This window comes from Lipotes vexillifer, unplaced genomic scaffold (assembly GCF_000442215.2).
Source record: "Lipotes vexillifer unplaced genomic scaffold, Lipotes_vexillifer_v1.1 scaffold165, whole genome shotgun sequence".
In the NCBI taxonomy this organism is placed as follows: Eukaryota; Metazoa; Chordata; class Mammalia; order Artiodactyla; family Lipotidae; genus Lipotes; species Lipotes vexillifer.
Window position 1 is genome coordinate 1,228,121 of NW_006799066.1, and position 10,477 is coordinate 1,238,597.

At 47.1% G+C, this 10,477-nt stretch overlaps 1 pseudogene; it reads right to left on the reverse strand.

The window, feature by feature from the left end:
- Window positions 1-10,218: 10,218 nt before the first annotated feature.
- Window positions 10,219-10,477, reverse strand: part of LOC103069360 (PC4 and SFRS1-interacting protein-like) — a 7,869-nt pseudogene continuing 7,610 nt past the window's right edge.

Sequence of the window (10,477 nt, forward strand, 5' to 3'; positions counted from 1 at the left end):
ATATATATATATATATATATATATATATATATATATATATATACTTTTTCAGATTCTTTGCCATTATAGGTTATTACAAGATATTGAGTATAGTTCTCTATGCTACACAGGAGGTCCCTGTTGTTTACCTATTTTATATAGAGTAGTGGGTATATTTTAATCCCAAACTCCTAATTTATCTATCCTCCCCCCGACCCCAGCTATCCCCTTTGGTAACCATAAGTTTGTTTCCTATGTCTGGGAGTCTCTCTCTGTTTTATAAATAAGTTCATCTGTATCATTGCTTTAGATTCCACAGATAAGTGATATCATATGATATTTGTCTTTGTCTGACTTACTTCACTTAATATGACAATCTCTAGGTCCATCCATGTTGCTGCAAATGGCATTATTTGATTCTTTTTGATGGCTGAGTAATATTCCATTGTATGTATATTATTTTTATTTATTTTTTTATTATTATTATTTCTGTGTGGTACGCAGGCCTCTCACTGTTGTGGCCTCTCCTGTTGCGGAGCACAGGCTCCGGACGCGCAGGCTCAGCGGCCATGGCTCACGGGCCCAGCCACTCCGCGGCCTGTGGGATCTTCCCGGACCGGGGCACGAACCCACGTCCCCTGCATTGGCAGGCGGACTCTCAACCGCTGCGCCACCAGGGAAGCCCTATTTTTATGCTTTTTAATGGAAGGATAATGCATGCACAGAAAAGCACATTGAAGTATACACTTGCTGAATTTTCACAAGAACATTGCAGAAAGGGAAGAGAAAGGGTACAAGGTGTCACAGACTCTCCTATAACTCAGCCCAGAAATAGCCATCACGCTTCCATTGTCATGTCTAGGCTAGAACTTGGGAAATGGCCCACCTATAAGTGGAGGGGAGAACTGGATGTGGGTAAGATTATGAATTTCTACAGCAATGAACACAAATCTGGCAAAGTCATCTTTTTTTCCCACTGAGTTTTCTTGGGTATATCAATTTCTCTCTTTTCCTCCAGTTTTGGTGGCTAGCTCAAACCATCCTAACCCAATACAGAGAAGAGGAGAGATGTTGCCTTCATTACGTTCATTCCAATTATAAATTCTGAAGCACTTGATTGATTTGATTTTGGCTAAATATCACTAAATGATAGCAAAATCACCTTGACTACAATCTGAGGTTCAATTTGAAACAAAATGGTAGCTGGTAAACATTCTACTAGGCACATCTTCCGCAACAGCTTGCAATAAATTTTGCATATGGTCAGAGGCTCTAAGGGCCCATGATTACACCAAAAGAGGTGCACAGTTTAGAGAATCACTGATGACACCAGGAAAAATGTAAAAATAATTGCAGATCCTTTGATATCAATGCAGATTGTCATAATGACTGCCATCACTGGCTCTGGGGCCACATTCCATAATGAGCCTTTTCTGGGACTGAGTATTGTATAGAGGTGCTAGAGATACCGTTTCTGTTAATGAATGTGTAGTTCTAAGCTGTGACAATGGCAATACTATATTCTTCTGTGAGCAGCTTCTGCTGAATTCACAGACAGGTGACACTGTGTGGGCACTAATGTATGTGGAGCTCTCTGTTGTAAGGAGTCTGCTATTATCTTTAACACAGTAACACTGAGCGCGCCCTGGACTTACCAGTGGGTGCTGTTAGCTAAGACCGGACTTAAATCTTTGTGGTCTGCTTTCGTCTGTTCCTTACAGCGCTGTGGGTGATTTCCAACCTTAGAAGCTCCCATTCTTGTTTTTGCTTCTATTTTATGTTTTACTGTGTTCACGCTCTCTCCTCCTTTCCTTGTGTGTTTCTATAACGACCCCCTTTTGCATCCAAATTCTTCCTTATTTGAAAATGCATATTTTGCCCACTGGAGGAAATTGCTGACTTCCGTCTACAGCCATGGAGTCTGAGGGAGATGCATTCTTGTGCTTTGCCTGCATCTCCCATCCCATCCCCCAGCCTCCAAGGGCTCCATGTGGCAGGATCATTTCTCCCAACATAATGCATTCTCTAAGGCACAGTGACTGCTCTGGGCAGAAAAGGGACATTAAACATCGCCACTGATTGGACTTGGACACAGTTTGCTGGTCCCACAGAGGGGCCTGGGAGGCAGGAGAAACGCCCTGGTTCCCGGTGGCCTGATCACATGTGGCACACAAATGAGACACTTTCCGTGCACAGAGGGGAGAAGGCAGGTGCAAAGGCCCTGAGGCACAGTTGTGCTCAGTGAGCCAGAGGACCGGCAAGGGAGCTGGTGTGAGTGAGGGACCAGGTAGGGCGGCAGAGCAGATCAGAAAGGAGATGGGGAGGGTGGGGTGAGGGGCCCTGAAGACAGCTGTACGAGTTTTACTCTGAGTGAGTTGAGTGCCGCTTCGGGTGCTGACCCGAGGAAGTCATCATCTGACTACGTTCACGGGTTCATTCTGATGGCTGAGACGAGAGGATGCCAAAGAGGACCAAGGGGGAGACGGCGCCCAGGTGAGGGGTTATGACCGTACTGGTGAGACGTGACATGACTTGGCCCAGACTGGCCAAGGTGGATGAGGTGAGAAACGGAGCTCAGACAGCGGTCGAACAGCCTGCACGTGGTGTGGGACAGAAAGAGTGGAGACAAAGACGTGGGGTGGGATTTTTGGCCTGAAGGACAGTGAGAATGGGGGCCAAGGAGAGGGCTGGAGGGGTGGAGTGGGCAAGGGGCTGGGTTCTCCAAATGCCTGTCGGTCACCACAGTGGAAGAGTGAAGTCTGGAGCCCATGAGAGGACGGTTCTCCAGAGACAAACTTGGTGCCCGTGGCACAGAGATGGCTTTCGAGTTCACAGGCAGAACAAGGTTACCGTTGGGGGTGGGGGAGGTGCGGTCAAGACAGGCGAGAGGTCAAGGCCTAAGCTTGGGGGCCTCCAGCATGAGGAGGCCAGGGCGCTGAGAAAGGCCCGTTAAGGGCGAGACTGGGACCATGGGGTGAACAGGTTGGTGTTTTGGGTGGTCCGTGACAACAAAGATAAGACCTACAGATGACGGCTGCTCCCAGCAAAGGGGAGGCCACTGTTGAGCCCGATTTTGTGTAAAGAAAACCTGTCAATACACTTTAGCTGTGGCTCCAGCCCCTACCTTAGCCTCAGTGGGGGCTTGTGGGCCCAGGTCTGGCTGACCACGGGGATCGCTTCCTCTGGCCTCGGTGACCAGTGCAGAGTGGAGCACACAGCCCAGGCTGGCCGGTTGGACCTCTCTCTGGCCATTTCCTCCTGGAGCTGTCAGGACAGACGGGCCCTTCCCCTGGGGTTGCTAAGCATTGGGGTGCAAGTCCCGGCCTCTAGCAGACGTCTTGCCTGTCGGGTGGTCTCCCTCCTTCTGAGATGGAGAGAGACAGGTCCCTGACAAGAGCATCTGGACCAGCTCTGGATGCAGCTCTGCCTGAAGCCTGCTGCATCCTTGGACTCAGTGTCACTTCCCAGCCAGTAAACTCTGTTTTAAGCTCACTGGAATTGGCCTCTGTCTCTTGCATCCAAGGGGATTTCTCTGATGCCCACTCCTTGGTGGTGGGAGACAGTGTGAGGGAGGGTGTGCTGCAGAGCCCCTGGCCAGGCAGAGGCCGACCAGACGGGTCTCTGAGCCCCTGGGCAAAGACACAGACAGTCCTCGCGGGGCAGGCCTCTGAATGAAGCCTTCCTAAGCAACCCCTGGATTCAGGACTAGTCTCAGCTGCCTGGAATTGCATGGTGGAGGCCGGGCTGGGCAGGACCAGACAAGGTCACCTCCCCGCTCTTCTTGTGGCAGCCTCTGACGCAGGTCTGAAATCTGGGGCAGGTAGGGTTGCAACCAGAGAAGCTGGGTGAGGGCATCGGGTTCCACCTGTGACCCAGGAGGTGGCGTCCTGCGGGGCACAGGGCTTGTACTGGTACTGGGAGTTCCCTGGGAGATTACGAAAGCCACGAGGGGAACTGCCACGGGCCTGGGGGCTGGACAGGGCCAGCATCTGGGGAATGCAGATGAAGTAATGGGAGACCAGGGCACGGGAAGCAGTTGCTAAAACAGACTAGTTCTGCTGGCTGAGGTTTCTGTGGCTTGGAACTGTTTTTAAAGGGCCAGCCGCACACACATTGTAGCGTCTTAAAGACACCGGGAGCAGAGTGTAATCCATGGGTGCTGGCTTTCAGCTCTGAGGACCCAGTGCATCTTCTCCATGTTTTTACCCTTCTTCCAGGTCTTGGTGCAGATGGGCTGTTCAGTCCGTCTCATGGCTCTTCCCTACAAGGGCGGATGCATGAGTCAGCCCTGGGAGAGCCCTGACCTCCTCCCCTGCACCCTGACCAGGTAAATGATGCTCCAGTGATAATCCCTGGTTACCTAGAGGCTGAAGGCAGGACCTCGGAGAGCCCCGCGATATCTGTGCGCCCAAGGTCTCGGTCTAAGTCCTGTGCATCTAAAATCACTGCCTCCTTGCCTGCTCCTGTCTCAGGATTTCTTATGTCCTTGGAGAAGACTTATCGTTCACACCAACCCTTTCATCATCTAGCGATGTTGAGCCTTCCTTCCAACAGTATACTTTACTCCCATCGTGGAAAACGAAGGAGACCGACTCAACAAACCTCATTAAACGTAGTGCCACCCATTTGGAATCTGTAGCATTTGACAGATGCTGAAATGAAATCTACTTGTTGCTCAGATAGTGCACGTTACCAGACTAAACACATTTGCAGGGAGGGTGAATTTAAAGTGTTTAAGAGAACAACTGTCTCAAACAACCTCAGGCACTTTAAACCATCGTATTGCGCTCAAACAGTGGTTGCCAGGTCCACATGAATCGTCTGGATTCACACAAGCAGGTTTCTGAGGATTTCTGGAGGCTGCGGGCTTTCAGCCTACTGTTTATTTTCTGCAATAAAACTACCTAAATACCCTGTCATTCACCCTGATCGCTAATTTCCTTTGACCCTTCTCCCACAATTGGTCTGAAAAAGAATGTTTTACTTTAAGACTTTACCCTCCAATGAGGTATATATATTCTTGGTGCCATAATTGGATGCTGCTTTCTAAACCAGATAAAGAAAATGTTTTCCAAAAAATCTTTCCACACTTCCTGTAGTTGGGACATGAAGTGCAGGAGAGGAAAGTCCTGCGGTTCGGAAGTCCATAGGTCTTTTTTTTTTTTTTTTTTTTTTTTTCCGGGAGAGTGGTTTTTATTCTCCCGGGTCTGGTGCTTTTAGGTTCCCATCTTGATCCTGGGAAGGTGAGCAGAACCCGGCCTTCGGTGTGTTGGTTAAGGAAGTGCCAGCTGCTGTAACAGAAAAATCCCCGCATGGTAGCTGCCTTACGTGCCGCAAGTCTGTGTCCTGATCTCAGGATGGTCCAAGGCTGACACTTCCGGTCGGGCAGCTTTCCTCCACGATGTGACTGGAAGACGCAGCTCCTCTCCTCTGTGACTCCACCAGGTTCAGTGTGTGGCTCTCAAGACAGTTCCCAGAGTCAGATCATTCCAGTGGCTGGAAGAGAAAAGCCCATGGAGGGTCACAGGTGATTTGTGATCCAGACCTGGGATTGGGGTGGATCAATTCTGCTCATTTTCAACTGACCAGATCAGGACAGATGCTGGACCATGGCCACGTCACCCTGCGAAGAGGCTGGGGAGCGCAGTTTAGCTGTGTGCAAGCCTGAACATGTAATAACGGTGCGGGCCTTCTGTGGCCACAGTCAAGAAGTTTTTTGACTCTGGCAGTGGCCAGACTCTCCCTCCAAAGGATGTGGAATACTTGCTAGGGTGGGCCTCAAGAGAGGGCAGTAAATTAATTTCCTTTGTCTGCTACTGAGTTTTGTTTATCTCATAGCCTTCTAGATTGGAATTAAACATCTTAAAATCTTAAAACCTCTGTCTGTAATAACATGGGGGGGGGGGTGGAAAACAGCCAAAAAGGAGAGAGTCTACAGCAAAAGAAGTCTATCTGACCTTGTTTTTTTGGTAAATCGTCTGAAAATTAGAGGCTCCGCATCAACATGGTCTGAGGCAAACAAGATGGAGATCTCTCTCTCACTCTCTCTGTCTCTACCTCTGTCTGTGAGATCTGGGTATCATTTATCACTGAGTACCTGTTTCAGGACGTCAAGCCTTGCCCAGACCCCCAGCTTCTTGACCCCCGCAGGTGAGTCAACTCCCACCTTCGGGCAGGTGTGGGAAAAGTTCTCCAGTCCATCACGTAGTAGCTGTGAAGTTTGGGCAACTTATTTAACCTCCTTAGGTTAAATTATTCTGTAAATTATTTTCCTCGGCCCCTTATTCTGTGAAGATGGGGTTAATAGTTCCCATCTCATGGGACGCTGTAAGGGTTATGGCAGATATTGAAGGAGAAATCACCTACCCCAGGGCCTGCCGTCCTGGACAATCCATCACCACCAGCTTCCTTCCTGCCTGTCTCACGTGGGGAGAGGTAAACCACCAGGGCCTTTGTCAGGACGGTGGAGCGTCTCTCCTTCCCCGCCCTCCTCGCCTCCCCAAGACCTAATCGCAGCAAGAGTTCTTTCCATTCAGGCAGAAATCAGAGGGTCTGAGGGCGAGGAGGGAGTAGGAGCCAGACAAAGGCACAATTACCCCCACATGACTGCCTATCAAGAATTCCGGCTGGAGAAAGGCTCTCCTGCAGTTTGTTTTTGATAATTCTGCTCCAAGAACCCAAGAGGGAAGGCCTTCGGTCAACAGGACCGCCGCAATCTCATTGTCCCAGTGAAATTCAACGTAGTCAACCTCTGGCATTTTCTATGCTCCGTCTCTTCTCTCATGCATTTCCTTGATTTATCGGCAGCTGTTTACTCCAGCTAGCACCATTTCCGTTGATCTAGCCCTGCTCATGCTAGCATCCTTCACACACACACACACACACACACAGACACACGCACACACCCCTCCAAGAAAAATCTCACCTCTAAAGGGAGGGTGGGTGGTACACTGTGTTTCTCATGTAAGGCCTGAGTACATGATGGAGGAAGATGGAAATCACTCCCCCTGCAACCCTGCTCTCCCCAACTAAGTTTATGAGAATCAATTATAATCCTGAAATCTTCTCATTCTTACATAGGCTTATTTCTTACTTAGCTCTGGTATCCCACTTTGAGCCAGTCAGAGGGAAAAAAACCTCTGCATCCGTGATACCTCACCGCCCTGCTCCCACAAGGATGATATTCTGGAATAAATCAGCAAAAGCCTTGGCTGTTTCCGTAGTAATCCTAGAGATCAACAGAAGAAATTGCTTGAAGTGGATGTGGATAAAATTCTTAGAATAATCCTGCCCAAGCCCTCTAGAATTCTTTTATGACGCCTTTATATATCTCAGCCTTCCACCTGGGACGATTCCAAAGTGTTACCAAAACGAATGTGCTGTGCAGTTGGGAAGGAGCATGGTGGCTGCAAAAGGGGCTAGACTTGAAGACGTCTTCTGGAAGAGTATTGAGAGAGAAAGTCCCATTGATGCTATAACTGGAATTCTGGGGAAAGGTTTTAGGTGAGCTTCGATGGGGTGCAGATACAGTCGCTTTTCTCACTCTGTTGAAAGTGTCAGGGAAAGAAAAATCACCCCATTGGCCAGGTCAGCGTCCACTCGGCAAGAACTTTGTCCAGTGGGCTGAACTGGAGTGGGGCCTGGGGCCAGCAGGCTACAGGGAAAGGTGTGGTCTGGCAGGCGGGCCGAGGCTGGGGCACAAAGTCACTGGCAGTTGGCGCTGTGGACTGGTCGTGGGTGGGAGAGTTTCATGGAATTGTGCAGGATGGGATGTGTTCACTGCAAAGAATCAAGACCAGAGAAGGAAGCTTGGTCGATGCTTGAGAAGCGCGTGAGCTCGAGGCAGGGACAAGAGCTATAGGTAAATGTCCTGAGTCTTATTTCCCAGCAGAAATCTTCCTTCCATAGCCTCCTTTCTTGTGGTCCAGAACATCCCAGAACTTGAGAGTAACGTGACGAAAAGAAACTAGATGTGGAGGATAATTCCGACTTACCACCAAGTTCTCTTCTCCTCATTATCCATTAAAAAAGGCACATACTTTTAAAATTGAGGTAGAATTAACATACATTCAACTGCAAATCCTAAAAGTGTACAAGTCACTAATTTTGGCCTATGTGTACAGCCATGAAAACATCACCGCAATCAAGACAGAGAATATATCTGTGACTCCAAAAAGTTTCCTTGTATCCCTTTGCAAGTCCCCCATCTCTGTCCCTCTCTGCCTCATCCCCTTTTCCCCAGGTAACCTCTAATCTGCTTTTTGATACAATATATTACTTTGCATTTTCTAGAATTTTATATAAATGGAATCATATAGTAATACTCTTTTTAGTCTGCCTTCTTTCACTCAGTGAAATTATTTCGAGGTTCATCCACGCTGTTTGTGTATTTCAGGAGTTCATTCATTTTTATTGGTAAGCAGTATTTCATCAGACAGGTATTATACAATTTGTTTATTCACTCAACTTTTGCTGGACATTTGGTTGTTTCCAGGTTTTGGATATTACAAATAAAGCTGCAATGAATATTCATGTTTGAGTCTGTGTACGGACATATGCTTTCTTTTTTGTTGGGTAAATATCTAGGGATAGAAAGGATGGGTCATACAGTAGATATACATCTAACTTTCTAAGAAAATGACAAACTGTTTTCACTTGATTGTACCATTTTAGAGTCATATACTAGCAATGTGTGAGAGTTCTAGTTCCTCCATATCTTCACTGATAATCGATAACATCTATTTTTGCAATTTTAGGCATTCTAACAGATGTGTTGTGGTATCTTGCCTGTCCCTAATGACTAATGATGTTGAGCATGTTTTCATGTGCTTCTTTGCCATCTGTCCACATTCTTTAGTGCCTATTCAAATATTTTGTTCACTGTCTTTGAGTTGTTGGTTTTCTAATTATTGTGTTGAGAGTCTTTATATATTCATGATGCAAGACATTTATCAGATATGTGCCCTGCAGATATCATGTAACTTGTCTTTAATCCTCTTTAACAACGGATGTGCATCCATTCTGCAGCCTCTCTTGTTGCTGGGTATGGCCACGTGGCTGAGTTGTTACTTCTGGAATGTGAGTAGAAGTGAAGTGTGCTACTTCTGGGTTCAGTCCTTAAAATAATGTGTGTGCTTCTCTGGACTCTTTTTTATGATCAGCTTTGATCACGCTGGTGAGAACAGTGCCGTGGGGATCAGAATGACCTGGTGCAGCAGGATCACTCACCTTTGCACTGTTGCATGGTGGAGAAATGAGCTTTTTAAAAATTTTTATTTATTTAGTTTTGGCTGCGTTGGGTCTTCGTTGCTGTGCACAGGCTTTCTCTAGTTGCGGCGAGCTGGGGCTACGCTTCGTTGCGGTATGCAGGCTTCTCATTGTGGTGGCTTCTCTTGCTGCAGAGCACGGGCTCCAGGCACCCAGGCTTCAGTAGTTGTGGCACGTGGGCTCAGAAGTTGTGGCTCGTGGGCTCTAGAGCGCAGGCTCCGTAGTTGTGGCACACGGGCTTAGTTGCTCCGCGGCATGTGGGGTCTTCCCAGACCAGGGATCGAACCCATGTCCCCTGCATTGGCAGGCGGATTCTTAAGCACTGCACCACCAGGGAAGTCCCGAGAAATGAACTTCTATCTGCTTTTTAAAAATATTTATTTATTTATTTATTTATTTATTTAAAAAAACCTTTATTTTAAAATTTTGGTTACAGTTTCATTTTTGTTTTCTTAACAAGTCTACTGTTTAATCTCTCGGGATTAGAAAACAATTATTAATCTTCTAAAGAACTGAACAACAGAGGAATGTCAAGGGGAAGGGCACAACTGCCCCATTCTCTGGGGGTATAGTAGCTACTCCAGTTTAACACCTAGCTTCAAAACAAAATGAATTTTTATATTTTCTAAATGAAATAATGTACAACCACCATCTTCATCTGAGCTTATTACAACTTTCAAACACAAAGCTTCATTAGAAGCTTGGTAAAAAACTTTTAACAGGAATGATGGCTGACCTTAGTATGTAGTGTGTATCTTACAGGAAATGTTTTTTAACAATCGTAACACAGTAATAATGCCATTAGTGAAGTCCTCAATTTAGAATCTGGAACATTCTTCCATCGGGGGTGGGGAGGGGGAAATTCAGTCCAATGAGTCTGTCTCAAGATCTTCCTCTCTTGTTTGCTCCACTTGTGTTCTCTTTTCAGTAAGTGGATTAATGCTTTGAGCCCAAAATGCACTATATTTTTTATTACTGTAGATTACATGTTGTTTGCTGCTCGGTTTCCATTTGTTCCGCTTGCTTGCGTTTTCTATCTGCTGCTTCTTTCTCTTGTTGGCCTTTCAGCGTATTCCTTCTATGAGCAGTCTGAAAGTTTCTTCCACCTTTTCTCTTCTTTTCACCTTCTTTTTTTTTTTTTTTTTTTGGTACGCGGGCCTCTCACTGTTGAGGCCTCTCCCGTTGCGGAGCACAGGCTCCGGACGCGCAGGCTCCGCGGCATGTGGGATCC